Genomic DNA, 14,454 nt, shown 5'->3' with positions numbered 1-14,454 from the left:
TAAGGGAGCTGGGATCTCCTTTAAAGGCTGTGGATAAGTGAAGACAGGTGTGCTGCTTGATGAGACTTGATTAGTTTGGGTCTGACGCTCATCAGAAACCAAGACAGTAAAAAAATGAAATCGCAAAGAAGAGGAATGTTCATGTAGTGAATGAAGGCAGATGAAAAAGAAAAGGTTGAGCTTGATGTTTGATCAGTGAGCAGCACTTGCTCTACTGTGGATCTCTAATGATCTCAGGTTACGAACAGGTGTTTCGTGGAAACGCTGGAGCCTTTGAACATGAGCTGATGGGTAGATTTTCTGTGCTCATCAAACACTGATCAGACAAAATGAAAACGGTCATACATCTGAAAAGAGCCACCTTTTGAGGTATGTCATCGTGAAAATGTCTCTATTTGTCCCCCCTTTAATTAACCCCTACTAAGTTAATATAATTATTTAACAAAAAGCAGCACAGTTTTGTCTCAAATGTCAACATTTTATGAAATATTTCAGTTATTTTGAAAAACCCAAACTATTTTGACTTTACGGTTCAAAAAAACATAAAAATGTTAAAAAATTAATAGAATTTCCCATTTTAAAGTTCTTTTTAAATTATCTTTTAAATTTCTGCATCAGAGGTGACTTAAATTCACATAAAAACATAACAATTTTGAAATATGTGTATTTTATGACAAAAATAAAATAAACTTTTTAGTTCCATATTATTATATGTATTAAATATTTGACTTTTCATGATAAGTTGTACTGAAAAATCACCAACTGAACAGGTTTTTCACATTAATACATCTTTTGTTGCCATAACTTTCTCTGACAATTAATGTATATAATTAAACAAATATTTGTTTAAACCAATTTTTTTTCTTAAACAGGAATTTAATGAATAGAAATTGCACATTTTAAAAATATGTAACAAAAAATGCAGATAAATTGTTCTCAGAAGTGCTTTTTCTAGTAGGTTTTACGTCGCAATATTTATTTGCTGACATTTTTTTTTTCTACAATTCGTTTTACTTTTCAAACATTCTCTTATTAAATGATAATTTCGGATTCGGATATTAAATGTATTGTTCCTGCATGATATATTCTAATGTTTTGAAAAAGATAAACTTAATATACTGAAAATTCATCTAGATATGATGAAAAATCCCAGCTTTGGTATCAGGGTCCTAACATAGTAAATAAATCCTGACCACAGCAATGGGAAGATTATTTTAGAGCACACTTCAGCAGGAATCTGATAGAGGTGACCGTTGGAGGACTGCGGATGAGCCGGCTGGGAAGGGCGGGTCTTTTCCGTTAGATCTGAAGGTGTGAGAGGTTGAGCCGCCCCTCCCCGCGCTCTGTGGATGAACAAACCAAGTTGTCCTCCCGGCCACCGTGACGCTAGATAAGTAACCCGGAAACGGCAGCACGTCGCTTTTCTTCTCCGTGGAGTCCGTGCCGCTGCTTTCAGCGTGGTGTCCAGACCACAGTTTCTCAACGAGTATCAAGGTAAAACATATAAATAAATTATTATTCATTTCAAATTACGACTTTTTCCTTGGGCCCTTTCCCGGCTTCTCGTCGCCGTTATTCACTCGCCGGCTCTTCAAAGATTTCATTTTGATACTAGGGATATTTTCCTCCCCGGAGGGGACAAAAACGAGTCAAAAGGCGTTCGGGTAAAAGTAAATTAATGTAAACGTTTAGGTGTAGTGGAACTTGTTGTCGCGCGTGGGGACCATTAACTTCCCGTTCTTCGGAGCGGCTACACTGCTAGCATAACGTTTTTTGTATTTTGGCCGAAGGCGCGAGCCCACTTGACCGTCTCCTCGCGGCTCGCCCCGCGGCCGCGTTTGCCCTCATTTCGTGCCATCACGGGGTCAAACTTGTCCGTGTTGAATTAGCAGCAAATGATGCTTCATCAGAGGAAACGCACACACAGTGACAGCTGGGGTGTGTGTGGGGCTGCTGTGCCTTTGATGGTTTGTACTTTGATCGCTGCCACGATTTGACTGTAATCCTTCACAATAGTGGTCCTGTAATAAAGGGCTTTAAGGAACTTTATTATGAAGGGACGGAAGTTTATTTTCTCGGTAGTTGGGGGTGAAGGAAAATAAACTTCCGCCCTATCATAATAAAGTGTGTGTGTATATATAAATATATATATATATTTTTTCCTTTTAACCCTGGAGAACCCAAGAACGAATTTTTTCTGGGTTTTCAAAGTTAATTTTAAAATTATTATTAGTTTATTTTGAAATAGAAGAATAATTACATTAATAAAAAAATGTAAAAAACATATTTAGAATTTATCACTGTGGGTTTTCCAGGGAGAAATTGCAAAATAGGTCAAAGTACATCAAATTCTCCATTTAGGTTGTTTAGATGACTTTAAAATCATAAAAAATATTGAGGTCTGATATTTTTTATATGCATTTTAGATATTCAACAATCAAAAAAATGTATTTAAGAGGCTGAAGTGTTAAACTTTAATTATTTTGCATGTCCCCTAGATTGTTTTTCTATGTAGGGTCATTTAGTACAAATCTTTGGCTTCGCTTTTTTGCAAACATGGTAATTCTTTTTTTTTTTTTGAATATCTTTGAAGCTAAAAAATAAATGGATGAAAAGTAAATGTGGGAAAATATTTAATACTGATATAAATTTAACCAGGAAACCAAGTGTTTCAGTAACTTCATTTGACTATCCTGTCGAAGAAAGTTAAAACTTAAATCGGATAATGATCATTTGTTCATAGTATGCATGTAAACAGGCTTTATGACTTGTAATACATCAGTCTATTCATTTGGAAATATGCCTTTTTTGTTCATTTTAGTCAAATATGGACCGGTAAATGCAGCTCCTATTTACAGCTACTTCTTTGCCACAGAACCATTAAAAGAAAAAGTTGATGTTGTTTTGCAAAAAAAAGGCTGAAGGTGGAAGTGAAACACCCAGACAAACTTGCACACCACATGTTGTGTAATTAGTCTGTAAAAGCTCTCATTGTCTTCCCTGAGGAGAAAAAGAAGTTTCTCAAGGTCCTCGAAGTGCCTTTAAAGATTTAAAAGTTTTTAAAGCTTTTACTCCTATTTCATCCTTTTCAGACATGTCTAAAAGTTTCTGGATGCTCAGTTTTGGTTTAATTTTCTTTTAATGTTTGCAGCAGAGAGAGCAATAAAGAGGGGCTTCTGCGGCTGACCATATGTGGTACCGCTAACCTGGGTTTGCTGTGAGATATTGTACTTATTTTAGAAATGCAGACTTGTATTTTGGAAAACTTAACTGCTAAAATTGAAGAAAACATGAATCATTTGTTTTTTTTTTTGTTTTTTTTTTACTTGTCCTGTCCAACAGCTGGGCAGCTGGGCATCATTTGGTTTTTCTTGTTTTATTTTCGATATATTTTTAGAAAGGTCTCATATTAGGTGTTCTCTGTTTTGATTGGGAAACACGTCAGCTCCAGGCTGGTGTTTCAGTCAAACGAGGTCAAACTTGTTCTGCCATCATGAACTTGTCTGTTTTGGGTGTTTTTATGTCAAACCTGAAAACAAAAAAGAGAAATGTGCTGTTGTTGTGTTTTTCAAAAAGTGAATTTCGATTCCTCCTCACAGCAAAACTCCGCTTAAATGAAGGAACTTGGCGGCGAAATTCTTCTTAAATCTGAGTTCAGGTGCATGCACAGACACGCAGGTACATTCAGGCATGACCCCTTCTTAGAAAGTAAAAATGAATTTGACAAACTCACTCCACACACTCTGTACAAATAGCCTTTTTTTGTATGGACTGCCACAATGGGGTGGAATTTTCCACTTTCTGCCTCCAACTAATGTGACGTGCAGCTCAGACCTAATGGTAAAGCTCACGTTAGGATGAGTGTCGACACTTTAATTATTGATCGTCTTCTCAACTGAGTGCTGTTGTGCTTTAAAAATGTCCTGAATCGTGATCCAGGGGTAGAAGTTCTTATATAGTCTGCAGAGTGTTCTCAGGGATCTCTCCTTTGAGCATTATGTGGCTTGGCTGTCTTCTTCAGGTTCCTCTCCGTTCTCTGTAGATGGTTGTGGACCGGCCCGATTCCTCTGCTTCATTCCCATTCAAATGCTTATTTATTTATTTATTTTGTTGTGTACTTTCCACAGTGGAAACGTCACTGAACTGCCTATTAATTCTGTTGCTAAAACGTTTTAGTCTAAAGCTCCATGTTTTTGAGCAAATGGACGCATTAACATGACTTGTTTAATAGAAGCTTAGTGTTGGATCTCTACAAAAATGAAAATTTATGCATATGTTTGCAGATCTTTTCCCTTTGCAGATGCCGTTTGTTCTACTAAAGTAAACTGAGCGTTTGCGGGTTTTGCTGACTTTGTCTCTGCAGAAAGAAGCTGCATTGATCGCTTTGAGTCCTAGTGCAGTTTATGCAGTTCCTCTCTGTTCTGCTCAGCAATATATCCGTTTGATTCCCCCTATATGATGTGGCTTTTATTTATATTTTCATAAACCTCACTATTTGTTTCTCCGTATGGACAAAAATCCGGTTTCAAATCTGTACATTGACTGCAGGAATGAGATGATGGCCTTGGCGGAGGTTGTCTGTCTCTTCAGAACAGGCAGTTTCCCTCCTTCCATTGCTTCTGCATGTCCGCTCTTGTTCATTGGCAGATCAGAGGTGATTTGATGACATACTTGAGTCACTCCATGGAGAAAAGTTCTCGCCCCCCCTTGTTTTATTCACCCCTGAGCTGTTAAAGAAAACAAAGCCTGCATCGGGAAAGTGTAAAAAAATAGAAACCACTCCTACAAAAATTATGTTTTTTAACATTATGGCATTTTTCTGATGTTTGAGGACATTTATAAAGAAAATTCCGAGTATTTCTTTATTCAGATTGTTGTAAATCAGGAGCAGATGAAATTATGCTGTTTTAGGAAAACGCATTTTATAAGAAGATACGCTGGGTGGGCCACAAGCTTCCTGCTCAGCTCCATTCTGATGCATCAACTAGATCCATGAATGTCTACGTTTTCCGCGTCCAAGCTGGCATCATGCTCAAGAGTGTACAGCTGGACAGCTCCAAAAATTGAGGAGTTCAAATTATGATCGAAATGGGACTTTTAATGAAATTAACATGAATTTATTATTTGGGATGATCATTTAGCACAATCACAATAAAAACCGCTGTTGTCGTGTTGTTGAAAAGTTCAAATGCATCATCAATAAATTGATATTGAAGTTTGATCATTACTTTTATAATCGTTACATTGAACTGTGCTGCCTGAGAGTCACACAGCAAATCAGCTTGTGGGCTAAAACTAATCTGATTCCAAAATCTTACTACTTATTTTAAATGTAGTTATTTAAAATAATTACATTTTAATGTACATTTTAATGTGACTATTTTACTGATTGTGTTCATTGGGATTAATCCCAAAGATACATTTTGAATATAGTTTCTGTTTGTACAGCAATTAATCTGAATTCATGTGTGTGTTTAGTGCATGTGAATCCCTGGCATGATGAAGACAAGAGACTTTCTGCTTTTTATTTTTATTTTTTTTAGGAAAGTGTGGATGAGCTGCTGCAAAGACTTCGTGTTACGATTTATTTTTCTTACATTTTCAATGTCGATGAACAAAAACGAGTCTTGCACGGAGGCACTACTGTTTAATGACTTGCGGACGAACTATTGAGCAGAAAGATGTTTGTTTTTTAACCACAGTTAGGAAATCTATTGTGATGGTTTGTGTTTTTAACCTTTGATGGCTGTTGGGTAAAGAATCTGGATGCCAGTCTCGGATTCGGCTTGCTGGTTCACTTCCGTGCTGTGACGGTGGCTTCTCCAAATCTCTGAGCGTGGTCAAACAGAGAACGTCTGAAGATCTTCCCTCATGTTTGCAGAAACGCTAAACAAACAACTAAAGGTTGTTTTTTTTTAAAAAGTTCAGAAAAAAAAACTTTTTTTTTTCTTTTAGTTCTTCAAAGATTTAGTATAATGCAAAGTCTTTGGTTTTTCCAAATAAAATACTTCTACTTAAGGCGACTTGGTGATGATTGTACTCTGGTGTGTTGAAGCGTGTTCCTCATGTGGCCGCCCACATGTCGTTGGGCACACGGAGCCGGAGTGTTACTGCAGATGGTAAATCAGCATGCTCTGAATTCAGTTTTTGTGCAGACTGCTGCTGTGCTGCCCCCGCACCAAACCTCTATCCACGCATGCCGATAAAACTGAGATAACACGTATGTGAGGAGGACCAGGCTTCAGTCCAGACCTTTTAGTGATTTAAAGCTAGAATATTCTTAATATATGTTTAATCATATTTACATGATGAGCAATGGGCAGAGATGAGGCATTCAGGACCACCACTTTGTGCCCCTTTTCAGTCGACTGCAACTGAAACCCGTCAACCCTCGGACAGGTTGGGCTCCTCAAAGTCGCACTTGACTTCCTGTTGGGTGTAAATGAGACGCCTGGCGAGCTTCAACTTTCAGTTCTCCTCCATCTCAGTCCAGTCCAGCGCCAGCCCCACGAGGACGGGGTTTTTGGTAGAACGAGGATTGTTTCCTCCCCTCAGGAAACCTTAACGGCAACTGTCTAGTAGAAGACTTTTCCTTCAGGAGCTTTTGTCCATCGTACTGAGATGTGGTGGTTTGCATGGAGCTTCAAGTCGCTCAACGCTAAGCTTTGCCGCTGTTTATGCTGAGGCTACACTCTTAACAGACATGTTTGGAGACTTGCTGCTTGTTCTACTCATCACCAAATGTATCCTGGTGGTAAAGTAATTGCGTCTTCTTCCTTAAAATAAGGAAGAATTTCTCCTTGAAGCTAACTTAAATGTCTTCAGGAAGCGTCTTATTGCTCCAGCTTCAAGGTATGAAGCTCCTCTTGGTCCTCTGGTCACTCCTACTATAGGGTATAAGTCACTACTTGTGGTGTCTCTCAGCTGAGGTTATGGCTATTCCATCACGAGATCTACCAGGTTCAATGGAAAATGTTCAGGGAACTGGATTTAGGAATTGTAGATTTGGACACCCAAATTGGTGAGCGTCCTACAAAGTGGACTACGTAGAAAATGGTGAGAACCTTCTGCCTGCCATTCAGAACTAATGTAAAGCATTTCTTAGAGGTTAATCTTATTATTGATATTATTGATTACATTTTATTGTGATAGAGGTTTCTGTGCAAATATTCCACCGTCTTTATACTTTTTCTTCTTGAATTTGCATCAAACATCTTTAGTTTTGTTGGTAAAGAGATGCAGAAGATAAAAACATGTTTGATATCTTAAAGAAAAGAGATTTTCTTTAGAGAGACCTTTAACCTTTCTGTCCGTCATGTTTAAATGACGGACTTCCGTACCAGAGTGTGGTGGCGGTAGTTGGCTGGCGGAGTGTGACGGCGTTGAGCGTGGCAGTGGAGAACAAGGCCTTAACAAGTCTTTTGTGGACGCGTTCTACCTGAACAGCTCCAGCTGATCTGTGGGAGCCCCCCCCCCACCGAGGTTCCACTGCGCTCTGTGGGTTTCAGTAACTCCGTTCAAAGTCCCACCACAGACTCGTGCATAATACAGAGTGAAGGTCGTCACGGCAACCTCCAGTTTTTCTGCGTTCAAACCAAACTAAAGAGAAACGTGTTGAAGGATTTGCTGATGAAATCAGGTCAGTTTGTTATTCCAGCACAACCAGAGGAGATATCAGTCAGTCTGACATGTTGTGGTGAAATGTAGTTCAGCTAATAATAATAATAATAATATTTTTTTTTAATTCATCCTGTAACTCAGCTAATCCCAGATCCAAAATGATCTCTTTGCAAAATGTTTTCCCTGCAGCCCAAAATCTCACAAAATAATCAAAATCCGAGGACGAATGCAGTGTTTGGAATATCCACATTTTCAGGGCATGAAGATTATTTATGTAGTAGATTAAACCAGAATCTGAAAATATTCCTTAATGGCCCTGTTTATCCTCCCTTGCTCCACATGACCCCCCCCTCCCCCTGCAGTCAGATTTAACATGCTTTGCTGTTTATGCAACAGGACCCCCCCCCCCCCCCCCCCCCTGGCTCATCATCCCAGCTGGTTTAATAAAAGCCAGGAAACCAGGATGTTGAATACATATAACAAATGTAAGGAAGTATCATTTAATCTTTAAGGATCTCTTTTTACCCGTTTTTTGTTTAAACAAACACTATTATACAAATAAATAATGTGTTTATATTGTATCATCTTTCCTATGATTGACATGTACAAAGAAAATTGAGTTAAAAATTGCATTTGAGTATTTCTTTATTCAAATTGTTGTTGTGAATCCAGAGCAGACCTTAGATGTGACATAAAAAATCTGCAGGGCGGGCCTGCTCCACTCCATTCTGATGCATCCTCCTACACACAAATAGATCCGTGTACGTCGTTGTTTTCCTCATCTGAGCTGGAATCGGGATCTAAACTGTACGTCTGGATAGCTTTGATACTGACCCCCATATTTGTTGCGTTGCAAAAGTTAGTTTGAGGATGCGAGTGGCTGTAAGCTAGCGGGAGAGCATGTAAACAGAAAGCTCTCAGCAATGGGAAGGGGAAGGTGGTGTGGTAGCTTTTCCTAGAAAATTTTCATTTTTTTTTTAATTCTCAGTGGTGACTGCAATGCCAGACTTCGGCAACAATGGCAGACATAGTGTCTCTCTGACACATAGAGCTTAATTGCAGCTTAAACGAGTGAGCACACGTGAGTAATGGTGAATGGTGTCATGCGGAAGTTTCTTGCAGGTTTGCTGCAGTGAATCACAAAAAGCTGGACCGCTTTTGCTTTAATAACCAGCATCTGGATTTTTACTGCAGCAGAAGACATGCTAAGCACTCCCTGTGGAGTGACTGCAGTAGCAGTTGGCCCTGCAACAAAGCGACTAACTGTCCAGCGTGAACCCCGCCTTTTCCCTACAGCAGCTGGGATAGGCTCCAGCAACCCAGTTACTCCAAGAGGGATTTAGCAGGTTTAGAAATAGAATTAATGGATGTAGTATTTGCCTTAAGTCCGATCCTCTTTTAATCTAAAGCGTTCCCAGGGATCTTTTAATTATGATGATACAGTTTTAATCCAAAATTAAAAAAAAACTGTAGTTTTCCATTACAAGAGTCGTGTCGTACGTCACAAATGAACATTTTTTTTTCAAATGGCATCGGTTTTTATTTCACAATGATTTGAAGAAATACTTAAAGATGCTAATTTAAGCTTAATTTGATGCAAATACATCCTCCGTTATCAGAAAAAAAATCAGTCGAATGGAGCTATAAAATCCAGGACCTAACTGAAAATGGAAAACTTTAAAATGAAAAAAGGAAAACAAGATCAAGCCATAGTTTAATAAACACCTTAAAGACAAAATTATTATTTTCATCAAGAAGAAAGAAGGTTAAAACCCCAGACTCATCAGAAGTTGGTAATGTTTTACATTATCAGCAACACCTGGACTGACTGTGAACATGATGGACACTTTTTGAGGAAATATGTAAATGTGTGTGGAGAGAACATCAGTCAGTCTGTTAGCTTCTGATTAGAACCTCAGAATTTGAAAACGCATTTGCTTACAGGAATACAAACCCATGAGACAAAACTGTTCTTTGTGCTGCCACTTTTCAAAATAAAATTCGTTTTTTGTTTGTTTTTTACAGTGCAACTTTAAAGTGTGCTCATAATTTCCTTTTAGGGAGCTGAACCTGCAGCGTATCACCTGTGTCCTTCCATCTCTATTGATAACGTGCTCGTTGACTCATTTTCCATGTCAGAAGGACGTATCTCATTCCTGCACCTCGACCTCTTGCTTTGTTGTCAGCTTCCTCCTTTCAGTTCTTTCTTCAGGTCATTTAAGCTAACCTGGGCTGTCTCCGCTTCTGCGGTCTCGGGAGTTTCAGCGGCTAAAAGCACGAACCACATTCATGCATGACCTGCTGCTGCCTCTGCTCAGGATTTGCATGCAGGCTGGCAAAGGGGAAAGCGGCGTTGGTAGTCTACGGAGCTCGTACCCTCAGAAATTCCTACTTTTGTTCATGTTTTTAGTTCTTTCAGTGGAAATCCAAACATCTCTGCTGCTTTATGTTTTTGCAGGAGGAAGCAGGGAGCCTTGTAGAAACCTGAGGTGAATTGAAGGAAGTGTTGCACGATAGGAAGTGCCGTGTTTTTTGCGTGGCCATGCTTGTTTAAACATATATTTGAGTCGAGTTTGTTTGAAAAGATTCATGGACATCATGGCTTAGGAAAGACTTTCTATTTATATATCTTTGGATGACCTAAATGTTTGCTGAGTTTTATTTTGAAAGGGGACCAATCCTGCAGCTTTTTTGGTTCTGCAAATAAAACTTTTTGTTTTTTGCTCCAGAGGCTGACGGCTGCTGGAGGACTGTGACTGGGAGCCACCAGCCAGGCCGGGTTTCCCTGCTCCTGATCGCTACAGCTCCACCGCTGGTAGGTTCTTCTGCCGTTTGCTTTTTGTTCAATCAATCTTTATTGATCAAGTCTGACGTAAACATGGATCTTCTTTCTTGATTTGACCTTCCTTACCTGCTAATGTACACAGTGAGATGAGTACCAGTGAATCTTTTACACAGATGTAGACGTGTTTGTGAAGTCTGGCTGTGGTGCATCAAACTGTTGTGGGTCTATGTGTAATGCAGGTTCAGGTGCATTGTGGGTCTTCAAAGAGAGTTGAGTAATGAAGGATCTCCTAGCTTCCTGTTCTCTCAAGTTCAGTTTATTTCTGCACAAACGGAACACAAAGTCTGTTGGACTGTTGAGCAACAGAAGGGCTGGGTGGGTCAAAGTTCATATTGTGAATGTCTCATAGTGGCTTGGATTGTCCTGTTGCTTCTCTAATTTAATTGATTTTATTTAATGTCTGCTTTCTGTTTGCTCCTCATGGTGTGTTTAGTGCTGAAAATGTAAACTTCAGACTGGACAAATGTCCAGGAAAATGCTATAAGCTTTTAACTTTGTTAGCTGTGTTTCATGATGAGAATGTGACACGATCAGAAGACGGAGATGGGAAGGTAGCATAGTTGTGCTCTAATTAGCACTAACAATTAACGATGCATAATTAATGTCCATTCCCATTTTAGTTCCCTAAAGTTCAGCCCACTGTTGTTTTTACACATCCAGAGAATCCAAAGGGAACATTATTAAATTCAAAGTGTTTCCACACATTGAACTGGGATGATGGACTGATCAGTTTTTGCTGCATCACACATGTGTGTTGTCCGCTGTGATGCACTTGGTCGTTTTTACGTTATAGTAAAATCAACCTCCAATACCTCAATCCAAATGATGTCTTCCAAGATCGATTATATTTCGTTTTGAAGCAATTTTATAGGTCGATTCGATTAACAACTTCTCTGACAGATCTATCTGGTTGGATCAAAGGAATTCGAGTCTGTTCGATTCAGACTTCAGATTGTTACAGCTTGATGTGCCATTTTATCAAAATAATTATTTATTACACTTTGCCGACAACCTTGCCCTACTCTCGCACATTTTGCATCAGGTGTAGGACGACACGTCTAGTCTAGCTTCCTTCGCGTTCCAAGTTGGCATCCGTGTCCATCCTCAGAAGATCCTGAAGATCGGTCCTACCCGCCCAGAGCCAGTGAAGCTAGGAGACAAGGTAGAATAAGGGGAGACCTTCACACATGTAGGCAGTGGGGTGACCCAAAAGGGAGAAATGGATATAAAAAGCTGCTTTGGTAACCCTTCATCACCCTCAACATCTGAAGATCCCCACTCATCGCAATTAAGATTCACCCCAAACACCAAGTCTGTCCTGCCGTACAGAGCTGAATCACAGAGGACATCAAAAACGTCCATGAAGAGATTATAAACTGGAATTAATTCCAATAAGAAGAATCCTTAAGAAGCTAGCCGTAAACTGGTAAAGAACAAATCAGGCAACTGTGGAAAAGAGAAAGCGAAGACCAAGGAGCACATGAAGAGACCCGGAGGCTGATGTCTAACCGATTGGCACCTGAAGGGAGCTAGAAAGGATTGCCCAGGACAGAAGACGACTAAATACATCAGAATGTCTGAATGAAATATCAAACACAAAAAGCCTCAAACGAACATGGAGTTTGTTTAAAAAAAGAAAGTGTCCTCACTTTCTGGTGTAGAGATCTAAAAGAGCTTTCAAACACACACAAAGTACCACCTTTCCATAAGCCATTATTGCAGCATCCTATCTCTTCCTGGTTGCTCGCATGTTCGTTCATCCTAGCATTTTGCTCCGTCTCCTTGGATACGGTTGCCGGGATACGAAGCTGCCAGGCGATTGGCCATGCGCTGATGCTGGAGTGCTGCGCTGCTTTGACAGCGCAGCCTCAGGTGGTGCATGCATGGACGACTAAGCCGGTGTTTCCCCGCAGGAAGCGCATGCGTGTGCGCGGGTTCGTGTGAATGCTGCGCCGCCGTCGCAGCTCTTGAAAAAGACTTAAAGCCATTAAATGTGACGTCCTGTTTTAGAGCAGCCCCATGGGAGTGCACAGAAACACTATTGAAGCTGTGTTATACACGCAGAGAATGGGGGGGGGGTAGTTAAGTAGACAGAATGCTGTATGAATAGATGCAGAAGGAATTAGATTTGTTAAACTGGGGGGGAAGGTGTTGTATATCCTCCGAGGTGAGGCTGCACTTTACTCTAATTTCTGGGTAAATGCTGCCCCCTGCTGGTGAATCCTCACAGTGAACATTCTTACGTGTAGAATAAATTACTTGCTGTAAAAATGAAATATCAATGAAATGGAACATGTTTTTAACAAATGTACCTATTAAAATAAATAAAAGTGCCAGGACCCCACTCTTTGAGCTTTTCAGCCCCACCCAGCTAACAAGTAATTTGAGATGTATGTCTGAGTGGATGTAATATGCTGAGTGCCTTGTTATGCCAGCTAAAAGCTCTCAGGTTCTTCTGGGTTATCCAATATTGATGCGAGTGGAGGTTTGACACTGGGACTTCCTGTGCAGGTCTCTGCGAGAAGCTCAGACTTCCTGCTGCTCCTTTCAGACACGCGTCAGAAAAACTTTGTCGGGTTTATGTCTAGGACATAAATTCTGCAGAGCTGCAGGAGGTCAATAGGAATTTGTCCCTTTAAGTTTTGGGCAGGGCCATTGGCGTAGAGTATCTTTCCTTTTTCACGCTCTCCCACTAGCTTACAGCCCCTCAGAACACCAACGGAACATTACCGGTGCAACAAAAATGGTGAGCAATATTGCAGCTATCCAGACAGTTTTTTATTATACGGTTTCCAGCTCAGACGAGGAAAACAAAGATGGATCTAGTTGTCTGCAAGTGGATGCACATACGTCACTGACGCTTCCTTTTGCATTTTTTTTTCTTCTGCTCCAGATTGGTAATGATTTAAATTAAGAAATATTCAGAGATGCAGTTTTGAGCTTAATTTTCTTTTTAATATGGCCTTCGTTGTGATATAAAAACATGTTGCAAACGCAATTTTCATTGCAGTGGGTCTTTAAGTAGATTGAACCATTCGAGATTCTACCACCAGTGAAACATTCAATATTATTTTTACAGTAAATTTTCTTTTTTAGTATTTTGTATTTTTCCAGCAGTTTGTAAAAGGAAATGTCAAAGGTTTTAGGAGTGATTTTTGCTTTTTCTGAAGCACACAGCTGTTTTTATCCTCCAGATGGCGCTCATCTCCTGCTAATGGAAAATGTAAGCTCCCTTCAATTTGACACCGTTCATCTCTGCTAACATCCTCAGTGCCCCACCCAAAAATCCTGTCAGAATAGAACTTGACAGGAGGAAATGAGCCCGGTTCTGTCAATCTGCACAAACAGCCGTCAGACCTCAATGCTCACCAGTTCTGATGAGAACAAGAGGCGAGTTTGGAGATGACGTTGGTGAGTCACATCAGTCAGAAGGTCATGCAAGTCATGATGGCTCAGGGCGGCTGCTGCTGCAGAAGAAGGGGAGGTGTGTGAATGGATTCAGGAGGCAGCTCCCCTCAGGGAGGGGCTCCGTGGAGCCACGACAGCGAGTCAGTGTGCCCCTCTTAATGATCTCCTCACACATTCCAGGAAGCAGGCAGAGGACTCTCAAGGGCAGGGAGGGGTAAATGTCAGGAAAGAGGAGCAGCTCTGCTGGAAAGTTCATCTTTGGATTCCATTCACTCAAAAATGTCTCAGCTTTCAGGCCTAAGCGGCGTCTTTTCTGCCGCCTTTTCTCCTCGGTTGAATTCAAATGGGTTTCATTTAAAGGCTGTCGGCATCTTTATGCCTTCTTGACGGGATAAAGTGTTGTATTGGTGTGAGTGTGACTGAGGCGCGGGGAGCCTCTCCATAGAGCGCCCGTTTCAATGGAGCCAGCATCTTAGCAGGCTTGTGTATGTGCCTGTTGCCATGGTTTCCAACTTTCATCAGGTGCCCGTCCAAAAAAGAGGAGCTTAGCCGAGGAGGAGGCGCTCCCTCCCACTTTCATC

At 40.4% G+C, this 14,454-nt stretch overlaps 1 protein-coding gene across 3 annotated transcripts in view; it reads left to right on the top strand.

The window, feature by feature from the left end:
• Positions 1-94: 94 nt before the first annotated feature.
• fam49bb (family with sequence similarity 49 member Bb) overlaps positions 95-14,454 on the top strand; it is a 30,667-nt gene continuing 16,307 nt past the window's right edge. The window contains exons 1-3 of one of the 3 annotated variants that reach the window (XM_078938418.1): positions 1,354-1,494; positions 10,350-10,435; positions 11,508-11,627. The gene's annotated coding sequence lies outside the window, so the exon portion shown is untranslated. Of the gene's footprint in view, positions 370-1,353; positions 1,495-10,349; positions 10,436-11,507; positions 11,628-14,454 lie in introns of those variants that run through there. The other 2 variants (XM_023950205.2, XM_023950204.2) reach the window with 2 other exon arrangements.

Source organism: Oryzias latipes, chromosome 20, assembly GCF_053564925.1.
Source record: "Oryzias latipes strain Hd-rR chromosome 20, Olatipes_Hd-rR_3.1".
Lineage (NCBI taxonomy): Eukaryota > Metazoa > Chordata > Actinopteri > Beloniformes > Adrianichthyidae > Oryzias > Oryzias latipes.
The sequence above is the reverse complement of the archived record's forward strand: the minus strand, read 5'-3'. Positions and strand labels throughout refer to the sequence as shown.